The 15,898-nt window shown below is 37.9% G+C and overlaps 1 pseudogene; it reads left to right on the plus strand.

The window, feature by feature from the left end:
• The first annotated feature begins 4,524 nt into the window (after positions 1-4,524).
• LOC131737570 (sperm flagellar protein 1-like) lies at positions 4,525-11,516 on the plus strand (annotated as a pseudogene).
• The last annotated feature ends 4,382 nt before the right edge of the window (positions 11,517-15,898 follow it).

The raw sequence follows: 15,898 nt of genomic DNA on the forward strand, positions 1-15,898 counted from the left end.
GGAAAGTGGTCTCCAGACCTCCTCCCCCTTCTTCGTGGCCGGCAGCTCCCCTTTCTGGGGCTCCGGCCACCGTACTCCCTGCGGAGGTACGGGCAGCAGAGGCAGCTCCAGCTCCTCTGCTCCAGGCGGTGGCGGAGGCAGAGGCAGCTCCAGCTCCTCTGCTCCTGGCGGTGGTGGAGGCAGAGGCAGCTCCAGCTCCTCTGCTCCTGGCGGTGGTGGAGGCAGAGGCAGCTCCAGCTCCTCTGCTCCTGGCGGTGGTGGTGGCGGAGGCAGAGGCAGCTCCTGCTCCTCTGCTCCTTGCGGTGGTGGTGGCGGAGGCAGAGGCAGCTCCTGCTCCTCTGCTCCTTGCGGTGGTGGTGGCGGAGGCAGAGGCAGCTCCAGCTCCTCTGCTCCTGGCGGTGGTGGTGGCGGAGGCAGAGGCAGCTCCTGCTCCTCTGCTCCTTGCGGTGGTGGTGGCGGAGGCAGAGGCAGCTCCTGCTCCTCTGCTCCTTGCGGTGGTGGTGGCGGAGGCAGAGGCAGCTCCTGCTCCTCTGCTCCTGGAGGTGGTGGAGGCAGAGGCAGCTCCAGCTCCTCTGCTCCTGGCGGTGCTGGCTCCCTCTGCTGTGGCGGCTGGGCATGTGCGCGCCGTGCTGCCTTCAGCAGCATAGCGAGAGGCTGCTGGGGGACACCAGCATCCTGCCCTTCTCCCCCCAAAAAATTTTCAGGGGGTTGAGCCTGTAACCCCTCCCCTTCCGGCTCTTGGGGCTGAACCAGCAGGCATTTTCCCTCTGCTGGTGGCTTGGGTCCCAGGGCTGTGGAAACCCCGACTTGCCTCCCTTTGGGCTGTGGACGCACCGACTCCTCCCTTTTGGGCTGTGGACGCACCGACTCCTCCCTTTTGGGCTGTGGACGCACCGACTCCCCCCTCTTGGGCTGTGGACGTTCGGGCTCCCCCCACTCAGGCGTAGGACGTTCGGGCTCCTCCCACTCAGGCGTAGGACGTTCGGGCTCCTCCCACTCAGGCGTAGGACGTTCGGGCTCCTCCCACTCAGGCGTAGGATGTTCGGGCTCCTCCCACTCAGGCGTAGGACGTTCGGGCTCCTCCCGCTTGGGCTGTGGACGCTCAGGCTCCTCCCGCTTGGGCTGTGGACGCTCAGGCTCCTCCCATTTGGGCTGTGGACGCTCAGGCTCCTCCCATTTGGGCTGTGGAGGCAAAACCAGCAGGCATTCACCCTCTGCTGGTGGAGATGGGGACAGCAGGTACTCACCCTCTGCTGGTGGAGATGGGGACAGCAGGCATTCACCCTCTGCTGGTGGGCCTGCTACCTGGGCTGCTGTTCCTTTTATCGTTGCCTCCAGGTAGCTGAGGAGAAACTCCACACCTTCCTCCAAGGTGTTTGGGGTGTGTTCCTCCTGATAGGCCTCCCATCTCTCACTGTCCATCATCCACAGGGCCCGGACGATTATGGGCAGAGACTGGGCCTCCAGCCCAGCATTTTCTAGGAACCAGCCCCGCAGTTTGATGGCGTCTTCTGCCATTGACCTTTTTTTTTTTTTTTTCCAGACCCCTCCTGGTCTGACGCTTGGAGGCGCGGCTATCCCACGATGACACCACGTGTCACAAAGACGGCCGGAGTGGGTGGCGTCAGACCAGAAACAGGAACACAAACGACAGAGAGATGGGGTTTTGGTGAGGCTGAACGCGTGATCGCGTTCAGCATTTAATAAACAGAACAGAAAATAAAAGGTTGGAACAGACAAAAACACGGGACACGGCACTACACGCCAAAATAAATAGACAAACAAAACGGACTACACAGACAAACGGTGCACGGAGACAAACAAACACGGTGAGTGAAAACACTTAACTATTCTTCTTCTTCTTATTATTACCTCCGTCTCCAATCCCGTTCTCCACTCACTGAACACCTAACCACCACTGAGTGAAAATGTGCATCTATATATACTGTTGTGCTGGGATTCAATTACTAATTAATTATTCACTTGAATCCCAGCACGTGAATTAATTACGTGAAACCCCGTGTTCACATATTATATTTTAAATGCACGTGCGTGATGTGCAATCCCGTGCCTAAATACAAATATACACTTTTTAAATACACGTGAAACACAGACCCGTTTATATCCCGTGTACCAATGACTATACACCAACATTAACATACGCACGCATATACACAACACAGAACACACAAATGCACACAGGGGCGGGGCACTTTGCCACAGTCTCCTACACAACAAAAGGAATGACGCCCTTATCTCTGCTGTACTTAAGAAGCTTAAACATCCTGAAAGTATAATTGCTGTCATAATATTTTATTTATGAGTAACATGTATGTTAATTATGGGATACTTGTCATGATATAAGGCATTTGCCATCCCTGTAAATGTTAAATGAGGGCAATGGAGCAAACCTAAGAATGCTTGGTTTTGGTTGTATAAATAATGAGAAATGTATGCTGTTGGGTAATTTTAATTATGTCCACATTGCTTGAAAAAATCATGTTCAATTATTATAGCACAAATCATAACCGATATCATTCCTCAAAGCTCCTTTTATCCATTCTGCACAGCATTGAGGTTCGTTCTTGGTTTATTATTGCAGTTTTACTTATCGGTTTTGATGTAATCTACTGTCACATGCAGTCACATCCTATTACAAAGGATCACTTTCCTGTTTGCAAGCTGCATCCGGATGTGGCTTGAGGATGCATGTTTTGATATAAAGTCATGGAGGAGGTATGGGATTGGTTTAGATTATGTGTAATTCATTGACAGCCTTTGTATTCAGATGGACTGAATTAACATTTTCAGAATAGAAAACTGAAGGCATAATTTGTATTTAATAAATGATTGTGTATTTAATTATTCACAGTTGCTTTGTTTTGTAAGGCATAATTTGTATTAATAAATGATTGTGTATTGAATTATACAAAGTTGCTTTGTTTTGTATTGTTATTATTATTTTTCACTTGCACCTGATAAAGAAACCTTTGGCATATGTTGCAATTTTTGCTGAAAATCAACATGCTGGTACTGGTCAAAGTTCTGAGACAGGTACATTATTTTAATTTTGATGTGATAAATAAATAAAAAAAAAATGTTCAATGTTCTTGTGATCTCTTGTGTTTATTTCAGCTGTATCAATACTCCTTATATAATGTATTTGTCTAGAAATATTAGGTATGATTTATTGGCTAGAAGAAACCTGTACAGTTAACTTGCATATTAGAACATCATTTTTTCCACATTAAAAGTTTCAGAACCTGGCAACGTATTGACATTAGCACCCTTGCCAGAGAATCATTTTGAAGTGGTAAAATCACCAGCCACTCTGATTAGTATCCTGTGAATGCAGTAATAACACTTGCCTGATTGTTGTCCTTAATTTAAGTTATTAGTTCAAAGCATATGGCCCCCTATGAGTGTCTTAATCCTTAACACCTTATCTTGCCAGGCTCCAGGCCCCAGGTAAAAATATTTCATTGAGTCACCACAGGGGTCTGCTTGATCAATCAGAATCTCAGGCTTTTATGATATCACTCCTATTTAAGAATTATCTGTCTCACACTGAAAGAGCAATTAGAATGTATTACATCACCACCTTTACTGACAAAACCCAACTAATTATTGCTAATTGCATTGGTTGCTGGACCAGATGAGGGTGCTCACAAAGTTAAGTGTAAAAAACTTGAGCACCATTTTCAGTATACTTTGAAGTCTTGGTTTTACACCTACATATATAAACTGCCCCTTGATTCAGCTAAAAATATTACCTTCAATTTGAGTCTCGAGGAAGACTAAAACCCATTGTAAATAATATTCTTCTTCTTACAATCTGCTCCTTGAAACAGCATAAGAGGCATCTATTTGAACACCAGCCTAATTTGTCTGTCATACAAAACACACTAGTTTTGTCCTAACACAATTAGGCAACACAAATATGTAAATGCAAGGTGTCAGACTAAGCTTATGAAACACAAATGTACTTGTATCTGTTGAATTTTAGCCATTAACACAAAATTATCTTTAGCCAAGTGATGTCCCAATGCTACTTTAGCAAGAACAGAGTAGCAGGTTTCATTAGGAATCTTTTTGTCCATTTCCACACTCCATACCCTTCAGTCGGCGGTGCTTCGGTCTCCTAGCAACTATTATTATTATTATTTATTTCTTAGCAGACACCCTTATCCAGGGCGACTTACAATTGTTACAAGATATCACATTATTTTTACATGCAATTACATTATTTTTTACACATTATTTTTACATACAATTACCCATTTATACAGTTGGGTTTTTACTGGAGCAATCTAGGTAAAATACCTTGCTCAAGGGTACAGCAGCAGTGTCCCCCAGCTGGGATTGAACCCACGACCCTCCGGTCAGGAGTCCAGAGCCCTAACCACTACTCCACACTGTTGCCCCTGCTACAAACCTGTAGTGCGTCTCTTTTTGTGGAGGAGTGTTTGTTGCATAGTGCAATTTTATTTTTTATTTTTGTTTGATTGTTAGTTTATTTTAGCAATAATGAATAGTTATGTAAATCAGGAAACGTTACGGGAGCTTTATGCATGGATCGACCAAATTCCTCTCTCCAGACCTAAACGGAATATAGCCAGGGATTTTGGTGATGGAGGTACAATGATTTATGCAGCTCACACAGAAGCTGAGTCACACACATACGACTTGATTCATTTCTACATAGGAGGCTGAGCAAACTGAACACATATACAAATGTGGAAATTATGATAGCGTGCAGGCTTGTTTTACAATGATACTACATGTGTTAATCGCAGTTTACTGCAGCACTAAATAGATAAAAGCCACATTTCGCTTTGAACTCTTTTTAAAAGTGCATTATTAATGCCAGAGTCTGGCTCTTCTCTTCTGATACTTGTCACGGTTACATTGTCAAATTTAATTTCAAAATTAAAATATCTTAGACTCCAATCTAGATAAACATTTAAGTAGGCAGTATGAATAGGTGGCAAGAGGAAGTTTTTGTCATGCGTGATATTAATTATTACTGTTTTTAACTAGTGTGATTACGTGGAACCTTAACAACATATTTTAAAGAGTATTGGTACAAATTGTTTCTTCGTTATTAATGACTTAACAAGTTTGTAACAAGATTTTTGGAACTCCTAACTGATTCAACTTCTATTTAAAGAAACATTGCACTGTTAAGAGAGTTGTAATCACCCATTGAGCTTGGTGAAGCTTACAGTGTTATTACTATCATGTAAATGTGTGTAATAAGACTTTATAATCCAAGGCTGACAATGGAACATGAAACAAGCAATGTGATTGTTCAAGCAAGGTTCCAGCTGTCCCTATATTGGATGGATCGGACACATATTCTAAATCCCTAAATTGCCTCACAGAGTTTAAAGTATCAGTAGCCATCATGCTTACAGTTAAGCTGCCTCCACACCAGAGGCGAGCGATGCTAACGAATAATTTAGAAGTCACTGCATGCAGTCAAATGGGAGTGTCCACACCAGCAGCGAGTGACGTCGCTTTGAGAAAATTTTGCGTCGCTAAAACATGTTTTTGATGCGTCACACCTGAAAAAAAAACGTAATCGTTTTATGTAGCACCAGTAGTCGTGGCTTGCAGGTGGTGCGTTTAGCAGCATGGAGACATTTTCTTTCCGATTATGCAAGTTGCATAAAAATAGGTTTATTAATAAACCAGACCGTACATACAGTCTATATATCCAGCATTTAAATGAAAAATGTGCACTTTTGCTGGCTTTTAAAAACTACACTAAAAAGGTCCAGCATTCACACAACTTGAACATGTGGCCTAATTTTAAGCTATAGCTTTTTGTTTGGTTTGTTTATTTGCTTTTATGATAACGTTTTGTTCACTACATTGTTCAGCTTTTTGTGCTGCGTGGTGGGTTCTTTGTTTGCAGTGACCTCCCGTGCTGGTTTTCTGTTAAGGTGCTGATTCAGGGGTTACATTTTTTATCAACTCTCCATATATACCGTAATAAAGAATTAAGTATAGGTAAGTGTGTGTAATCAAGCCTTTTAAGAGCTTCTCTGGGTTCTGGGACATCATTAACAGGCTTGTTACACACACTTAACATGCTTATTACACACACTTAACAGGCTTGTTACACACACTTAACAAGCTTATTACACACACTTAACAGGCTTGTTACACACACTTAACATGCTTATTACACACACCTCTAGTTAATACTCTATATTTTGTAATTCATACACTTTTTTGTTACACGTAATATGGCAAATCAATGTGGCTTGTATTCTCAGGTCTTGTTTGTGCTCCATTCATTTTTACATATTTTCTTTTTAATATATTAGTTATGGCAGCAGAGGTTCTGAAGTACTTTTTTTCCAAAACTTGTAGAACTGCATAACTATATACCAGCAAACTCCACCCAACAAAAACAGTAACTGGGGGACATTGAACAGGTAAGTGTTTTTTCTTTTTGTTAAATATCTTTTGTCAACATTACATTAACAGAGATATTGACCAAGGGGGGCTGCTGATAGCTTGCATTTTCATTAGCTAGTTTCTTTTTGTATGGATAAATCAAAGGAGAAACTGTTTAAGAACTATTTTTATCAGTATGGTGGTCTGAATGAAGAAAAAGAGAGAATCTTTTAATACACAACAGGCATTGGAAGTTGGGACAGCATTCTGCCTCATTTATCTTTTGGGATACACAGCAAAAGCTCACTACTGGACCCCGTTTCTCAATTAATTTTAATTCGATGAATTGATAGAATCAAATCTGCTCAAGCGGAATTCAGGTTAGCTGCCTGTTGCTTGAAAGCCTGATACAACAGTGGTACACTTCTTCCATTACTTGAGGGATGGAATCATTTATTTGAAAAAAAAGTGTTTTATAGCATGCAGTTAAAGCAGCTGTCTGGATAAAACTTAACATTGTGTCTTTATTCATTGTTAGGAAGGTGTTTTCCAAGTTAAACTGTCATGTACCAGAAGAAACTGTAAAAAAGATTATTTTAAGTACGAACGGAGTTATTGAAACTGTCCTCTGCACATTACGAGATAGGATTGAAGAGAAACGCGCTGGAAACCCCCTCACTCAGATACCCCAGGGGCAACCACAGGTCTGTTTAATAAAAAGTGTAACCCATTTTGTGTGTCTGCTTATGATTCATATATGCCATACTGTACATCATTTCTATCCAAATATTTGCACATGATGTGACTTGCTTCCTTTTTTTTGTAGGTAGCATTATGGAATTCCAAAAAATCTGTACTCAATATAGCTGTCATAAAATGCAGTATATATTCAATTTTATTAAATTAAAATGTGAGAACTAGGTTTAAGCTTGACCTGTAAAATAAGATCTCCTTATGTTTTTTTCAGGATTTGGGATGTTACAGTGTCACTGATCTAAAGCCATCAGAAGGTAAGATACTTCGAAAATCGAGAGGATACACAATGTTGCCATTGCTGGGATTTCAAAGCTTGCTGAAGCTGTTACAATGTCACTGCTACAAAATGGCCTTTGAATTATGCTGCATTACCAGTATCTAGATAGGTAATAAAATAATGGAGGTTTAGTATATATTTTTTTAAAACAAGAATAGCTCAATAAATTATAGTTGTATAATTTGTCTATAAAAAGCATGGGAAATAGGATTTCCAATCAAAACTGATGCTGATTTACCTGTCGTGTGTGGTCTGAACCATGATGTATAAGTAAATGGTTTTGTACACACCAATGAATATGGAACTGCCCAGTAATCCCTCTCTAGTAACCCCATTAATGTCTCCAGTGACTGCCTGTTTAATGCCTTATGCAAACATTCATGATCACTACTGCTGTTACAGTGATTAATGCAACACATTAGAAGAACTGTATACAAAGCCATGTATCATTTTTGCCACTTTTGTGATGTGCTCGGCTGTGTTTTTGGGAAAGTAATATGCTGACAGGAACTGTGGTACTGACTGAAGTCAGCAAGTCTGCTTTGTGGTCTGGGCTGGAATCAAACAATGATGCATGTTTCTTCACAAATAAGAAAGACAGTGGTGGTTCTTTGTAGCTTCTGAAAAACACAGCTTCACTTTTTGTTCACAGAAATGCTTTATTACTGCATTAGTTAAGCTTTCTTGAATGCACTTAAACTGGAAAATTTGCTAACAGTCACATGTGAAAAAGGGGGCAAGTGCTAGACTGCCATATACGGTTGTTGGTAAACATTTTAATTTTTTTTTTAAAAGTTTTTCAAGGAATTTTTAAAGCTTGCTTTTACAGCATTTTAAAATATAACTTCTTATTTTGAGTTTGTTCTCCAGCTTTCATTTCTACTATTAATGAAAATGAACATGGTTGTTGTGTTGATTCCATTACAGACTCTGTACTACACCCTTAGCTTCTGATTATACCGTTGTTTATTTATTGTCTGCATAATTTTTTACACGCAATATTAGATATTATGGAAAAATTATTCTCATGCCTAGTGACAAAATTGCCTGTAATAAGTGAAGTTTTCTGCTGCAGCAGGGTATCAATATGTCTATCAAAGAGCAAAAATCAACAAGTTAAGCTCTTCCCTTTGCCTGTTTACTGCAATTTAATAACTTTCTTTAGACTGTAGTGGTTCAATGCATGTTTGGTGTATATTATTAATTTCTTAGCAGACGCCCTTATCCAGGGCGACTTACAATTGTTACAAGATGTCACATTATTTTTACATACAATTACCCATTTATACAGTTAGGTTTTTATGGGAGCAATCTAGGTAAAGTACCTTGCTCAAGGGTACAGCAGCAGTGTCCCCCACCTGAGATTGAACCAAAACCCTCTAGTCAAGAGTCCAGAGCCCTAACCACTAATCCACACTGCTGCCTTGTATATTGCTAATTGTGCTTCATTATTATGTTTTTGGCATTTCCTTATTGTAGATACTGTATGTTTTTACATTAAAAATGAATCAGAACTCTGAATAATACATTATTTTGATGAACTTCCCACGCCTACTCCTGTTGTTACTTGCACTAAAACAAGCTTGTTGCAACAATAGGAATAGACATTATCCAGCCTGTCATATGAATGTTTTGTGCAATGACTCAGCTTTGCAGACATTTTCTGAAAAGCAGAGCATACAGCTACAACCAAACATTTTAGGACTGAGACACAATTTAAAAAATAAACTATATGAACATAATTTTAATCTTTTATTTAACATCATGTAATCAAAGAAACTACAAAAAGATATCGCAAAAGTCTACCAGAAGCCATAATAGTAGTACTGTATTTCATGTTAGATTTTGAAATGTCACATTTTTTAATTTTTGGCAGTTTTTCAGAAAACTACAAAGTGGTATGTAATTCAATATGTTAACATTATTCAGTAGGTTTCATTCAACTTTATGAAGCAAAATTAGTTCATTTTATAGGGTGATGCAAAACCTTTGGCCATAGCTATATGTTTTATGTTTACTAAGGTTTGTTGAATTACAATATATATATATATATATATATATATATATATATATATATATATATATATATATATATATATATATATATATATATATTTTAATTGTGTTTAACCCACAACAATTTATAAATCTTTGTAACTCTTTTGTGGTAGACAGCATTACAAATAAATATAACTTTTTCTGCTGCTCAACATAGAGACACCAGTATTGATATACTTAATTTATATTTTGAATGACTCCTATCAGATTTCTATAACAATTTAAATGAAAACAATGTGGTTTACTTCTGTTACTTAATGCTTTTGCTTAATGTTCCTTCCCTGGGAAGAAAGAATCATATTTAACCCTTCAATAGTAATTATACATGGTAATTTCTCTGGATAAAAGGACAAGAATCATAGACATCACCACCATAATAAGCCTTATACATTTTTATTGTATTTTCTCTTGCTGAATAAAAGCTTATAAGAGATGTTTCTGTATGATCTCACTTCAACTGAAGTAAGCCAGCACTTCATTGATGCAGTGATTCAATATACAGTTTCTATAATCAACGAAAGAATAGCAGTATATACTTGAGTCATGTTACTGCTGTTTAAATCTTAACAGAACTGTATTAAATAGTTTTTCTTATTTGCACCTGAGAAGACCTGGCCAGTCTGTATGGTTTCTCCTGCAATAAATAAAAACATTTTCTACTTAGTTTGATCCAAATCCTGCCCATTTCTGAGGTTTAATAAACCGGTTTGAATCCATTAAAGGATTTCAGGATAAAGGATTGAGTTTCATACCTGTTTTAATATTTTATAACATGTCTTCTATATGATTCAATGTTGTTGTTACGGCATGTTTATTAACTGTTCTAGAAAAAATAGCTTCTGTAACGATTCTTCAAGGCTGGTTGTGGGGAAGTGAGGTAGGGAAGCATATTAGTGATGTACTGTGCAATGAAGGCCACAGGGGAAGCATCAAGGGAGACAGTAGCCTATTGATCACCCATGCAGACTCTCCCATGCATGTATTTGTGCTTTACAAAGGGCATCTAGGAAGTTGCTTGTTTGACTTTCTTCAGAATCGCTTGTAGATTCTTAGTTGATTATCAGTGGTTGTGGTTGGATGCTAGATGCTCACTGAGGTTACTGTATTAGTTGTACAATTGAATTTAAGTAAAGCATTTGATGGATCATTCTGCCCTTTTGACCTCTGCAAACCACTTGCCAGAGAGGGTCCTAATTAGTTAAGACTCATTCAGTCCATCGTTAATCTAGGCCAGGCATTTTCCATGAGTCACTGTGGGCAAAAGTCTATATGAATTTACCATCAAGGGGATCAAGAATATCAGAATTAAATAAACAACATTACACATTTTAGACAATATATTGCACTTCACAGCATGACATCAATTCCATATTAATTCACATGACTTGTACAAATTATGGGGTTCTCATGATTCACAAATCAGTCCTAAGGATAAGATTCTAATAGAAGCATCATTATTTATGCCTGATTGCTAAATGGGTTAATCTCTGGTAAAATAAAACTGAACAAAACTGAACTGAACTGAATGCAGTGTACCTTAAGATCACACGTAAAGGAAGGACCTGGTCAAATATTTTTATTCTAATAAATTCTTTTTTTTTTTGCAAGCCAAAAAACAGCAATGAGTATGTTGTGAGAACTAGTTTCACTGTGAAGCTGTACGTCGTCTTTTTTGTTTTATAGAATATGTACAGATTTCCATGCAGTCCAATGATAAGAATATTCAAATGCATAAGCGAGAGGAATGGAAATATACACAGAGAGACAGGTATGTGTAAAGGAACATATAGTTTTTGTTTTGTTTGGATGTGTAAAGATTACAACAATAAACCAGATCAGTCTACACTTTATTATGGCAGTCTAGCCTGTATGATAAATTAATATGTTGTTTCTATCTCCCAGACCAGGACACAATATTAACCAGCATGCCCATTTGGATCCTTCAGTATGTCTACTAATGGAGGAAAAAGAACAGGCACTGCTAGCTCTACACAAGACTGTGGAGGTGGGTCACTGAGAACCACAAAATAGAATTCTAACCTGTGGATCTAGTTTTGTGTCACTGTATGATTATTTTGCTAAGAGCTAAGAGGAAAGGATATTTTGAAACCCTGTGAGGAACATGTTTCTTAATCTCAATTTGTTATGTAATTTCCCCTTAATGATGTAGATAGCAGTAGAAAAAAACAATTTCAACAGTTCTGATGTTTCAAGAACCCATGATGTTGTTTTGATTACGTAGATATTAATGTTCAATATATTGCAACTGAACAACCACTCTACCCAAGGGGTTATAGCAATTCATCTTACAAGTTGTGCACTTCCATTTGTTATGCAGATCTGAAATGTACTGTTTGTTTTAGCAAATATGTATTTTCATTTTTAAAAGTAATATTTGATATCATGCTGTGTTAAAGAAAGTTCTCAATTTGGATGTCTCACTTTCAGGTACAGTAGTATGTACTCTTAAGACGTTGTCTTTGGGGTCAAAGCATGTCAGTGTTTAGAGGAAGCATCGTGTTGGTTACTGACAGGAAAGAGTTGAGGACAATTTCAGTCTCCAGGCAAAGTGTCCGAGGAAATGGAAGAATACCTGAAAGTCAGGCACGCAGAGAGAGATTTTTGTAAACTAGTATGGTAACAGGTGTCATTTTTAAAAATGAAACTGCATGTTTGCAATGACAAAAACAACAAGTACATTTTATAGAATTATTTCATCAGCTATAGTGCCTTCAAACAAAACCAGTTAAGGCTGGGAGCACATTACTGTTTTCATTATAAAAGTTTACCATGGCAATTTTCTCAAGATTATGCTATGGTTTTATCATAATCCTAATAGTGGGTGCAGGTTCAATGGAGCTGATAGAGTGGACCTTTCAGTTCTAATTCCTGTCTGTATTTATTTACAGATTTTGCAAATTAAAGTGCACTGACTTGAGCATCTGGTACAGCTGAAAGACCTGCGCATTTAACAAAACACTTATAAATCAAGACCTTATATCAAATGAAGTCACTTCAGACAATTAGCCTTAATTCAAATATTCTGCTTTCATATATAATGGATGTTGCTCTGAATTAGGCTTAGTAACAAAGTGTTCAAATAAGGAGCATCAGGGAATTGAATCTGGTATGCATAGAATCAGGGATCACATGTACTAAAAATACCTCTTAAGAGATAATGTATGGGGATACAAACCTAACTAGAGATGGTTCTATTTTCCTTTCTTATAACTTATAAGGAAATACTGTACTTAAACATTTTTTTTGTGCTAACACATTTAAGATTTAGAAGTTAGAATAGAAATGTCTTATTTTTATCATTTCTTTGGTGTTTCTCTATGGGTTAGTATTACATTTTCTATATTTATTTAAGACCAGGCACTCATAGGTCAATACTCTTTCCGGAGGTTTTGCAGATAGTCACTTTTCTTGCACTTGGGGTTGCCTGGTTTCCTAAATATACAATGAATGTCATATATATGTTATAACCAATTCATCCAATGAAACCAGCCATGGATAGATTACTATGGGCTATAGATAAAGCTGAGCTTGTGATATGAGCACCCATAGGAAATGGGCTGACATCACATGAACGCGCATTACATTGACTCCAACTGAAAATGTTTTTATAGGCTGATTTTGTGTGTCCTATTACCAATCCTCTAAATAGATCAAACAGTAAACAACATAAAAGCAAAGATTCCCCCTTAGATCTTCACACTTAGATCAGTCCCAGGGCAGCAGATCTGTTTGAACTCGCCAATGCTCTGGCAATAGTTCCCTACATATTCTTCAAACCTATTTGTGACCAGGCTTATTTTCAATACAGCTTTTTGAGTCTTCATTTTTTCCATGCCTAGAACACTGAGGTGCCTTCTCATAAAAATCACTACTATTTTGTTATAATTTCTATTATCTGCTTACAATATGTATTGAAGACTTATCATTTTATTAATTTTACAAAAATGCATTGGTATATTTAGCTCTCTACTACATATTTCACATTGATACTAGTATCTCTACTTTGTATGGAACTGACATTGCTCTCTCTACCACTTAACAAAGTGGTTCTTGAAATACAAGGAATCAAAAGGTTTCAAGGTAAACAGTAATAACACATATGGAATTGATCTATTTGATAATTAAAATAGGACTTCTTGTGTATAAAGGTTAACAGCACATAGTCTCTGAAGTGTACTTCTGTATGTAAAAATGTACAGGGTCATAGTTTGATTTATTTAGACCCGCCTCTATTAGGTCAATAGAATCGATAGACACCAGTATGCTGAAGAAAGGCACCAGGAAGTACTACAGAACGTTAGGAGCACCATCATTCGTGCAGTGCATTTTTAAATATGGTCAGCCAGCCACACTGAAATGTTAGAAATATCAGAGAAAAAAATAGAAAGTGTGGGTCCGAAAGGAGGACGCAGGTGAGAATACAAATGAGAATGAAAAATACAAGTACAGCAATTTGTAATACTTTCATAACTTTGACAATCACTAGTCTACCAGTTGCACCAGCATAGTAAAACGATGGTAGTTTGTAAGTACGTTATATACATTTTTTATATAAAAGGAGACATTTTTGTAAAAGAAGTCTACAGACAAAGCTAATGATCTTGTTTTTTTCATTTGTGCTTGTGGTTTTAAACATGTATCATAAGCTTTGTGTAATCAGGTAAGGCTGTTTGCAGTGTAGATGTAAACGTGAAACGAAAAGTAAACATTTCAGTAAATGTGTTGATGTTGACTGTGATGCATTACTTTAATTAAAGGGTTTAAACAGCATTCTTTCAATAGAAATTATATTCTGGATCTTCAGAGAAGTTTATTCTCTGAAACTGCCAACGTAAACATTTTCATATGCAAACTATAGGCAAATTATTTCCTTGTGGTGTTGGTGAGAAACAAAATATACAGTACAATGTATATACAGAACATCACAGTGTACACAGAGACAAACTAGAAGCTTTAGCTTTTCCAAATACGTAAGGCAGCCCATAAAAATGGCCTTTACCATATAACAGTGCAGATGATTTAGTGTTAAGGATGTTTCCCACAGTTGATAAAACATGAAGTCAAGGAATATCAACATAAATTTTGATTGGTGCAGATGTGATAGAAGTCATATGACTTTCAAATTGTTAAAGGACAAGTACAGTAACAGACACAATATAGGAATTCTAATGCATGATGTTACCAATGGGGACTAGGACTTGTGTGGGAAAGATGTCAAGGAGCTGACTTTGACCAAGAGCAAGCAGACTGTTTGTTTTAAAACTAAAATTCCACACAGTATTTGCAAAAGCCACACAAGCTTCTTGGCTCTTTTAAACTGAATTGCGTCATCTGACCTAGTTAACTCTTAACCCAGTTTTTCTTAAAGTATGTATTTTTAAAAGCCAGTTATCAGATTTCAGATTAAGACAAGGCATTTGAAACCACCCAGCACATGATTACAGGCAGTTTAAATACATTATCTTTGCTGTCAGACACTAACAAACTGCCACTGCTTACGTTGTTTGTATGTATTGTTTGTTGGAAAGCTACACCAGTGACAGTATTATAGAAGTTTAAGAAGGTCTTTTTACTTGCAGACTACTGTATAGTCTCCTTCCAGTATACAAAATAAGCTCACAATGGAGCACATTGTTGAGTGTGGTTTGATGTGGGGCTAATGCCATTTCTAGGGAAGTTCCATGTTTTTAACACTAACTACATTTTGAGTCCCTTATGTTGTTCCCTCATAGCATTAATTTCCTTTTTACTTTTTTGACTGGAATTTAGTTCAAAACTTGTGCAACTGGGTAGCATCCATTTTACAAAAGAGAATATCCGGAAGTCATCCTTATCTCCCTGGATTGAAAACAGAATATCTTAAGGCCCACCTTTGTGTTGTTAACAACTACTTACACCTTTGCCAATGTATTGCTATTGGTACTCAGATGCTAATGAAAAACACTTCTGGGTTGTCTGACAGAGAAAAGCATCAGGACATTGGGAACGACTAGACAGAGCCGATAATACTGGGACTATCCCCTGCTGAGACATGACCAGTTATTAAAACATAACTCATTGTTACTCATGATTAAGCTGTGGAAAAAGCCATTCTGAGCCAACATATGTAATATCTCTGGACTATCTATCCAGTCAAAATTAGTTATATTAAAAAACATGAATTGAAGCTGTTATTTTAACATACTTCAGTGAGAACCTTGTGTATGCTAAGCCGTCTATATCAAGTAAATTCTTCGAAATAAATAAATATGCCCAATATTATGCAATTTTAGAGGTGTATATTTTTTGTTGTCTTGTATAAGTGCTTGATTAATGTACATTTAATACAAGTATGAATACCAGTTATGTTGTGTAACTTCTGAAAGGTACAAAATGGAT

Source organism: Acipenser ruthenus, chromosome 7 (genome assembly GCF_902713425.1).
Source record: "Acipenser ruthenus chromosome 7, fAciRut3.2 maternal haplotype, whole genome shotgun sequence".
Lineage (NCBI taxonomy): Eukaryota > Metazoa > Chordata > Actinopteri > Acipenseriformes > Acipenseridae > Acipenser > Acipenser ruthenus.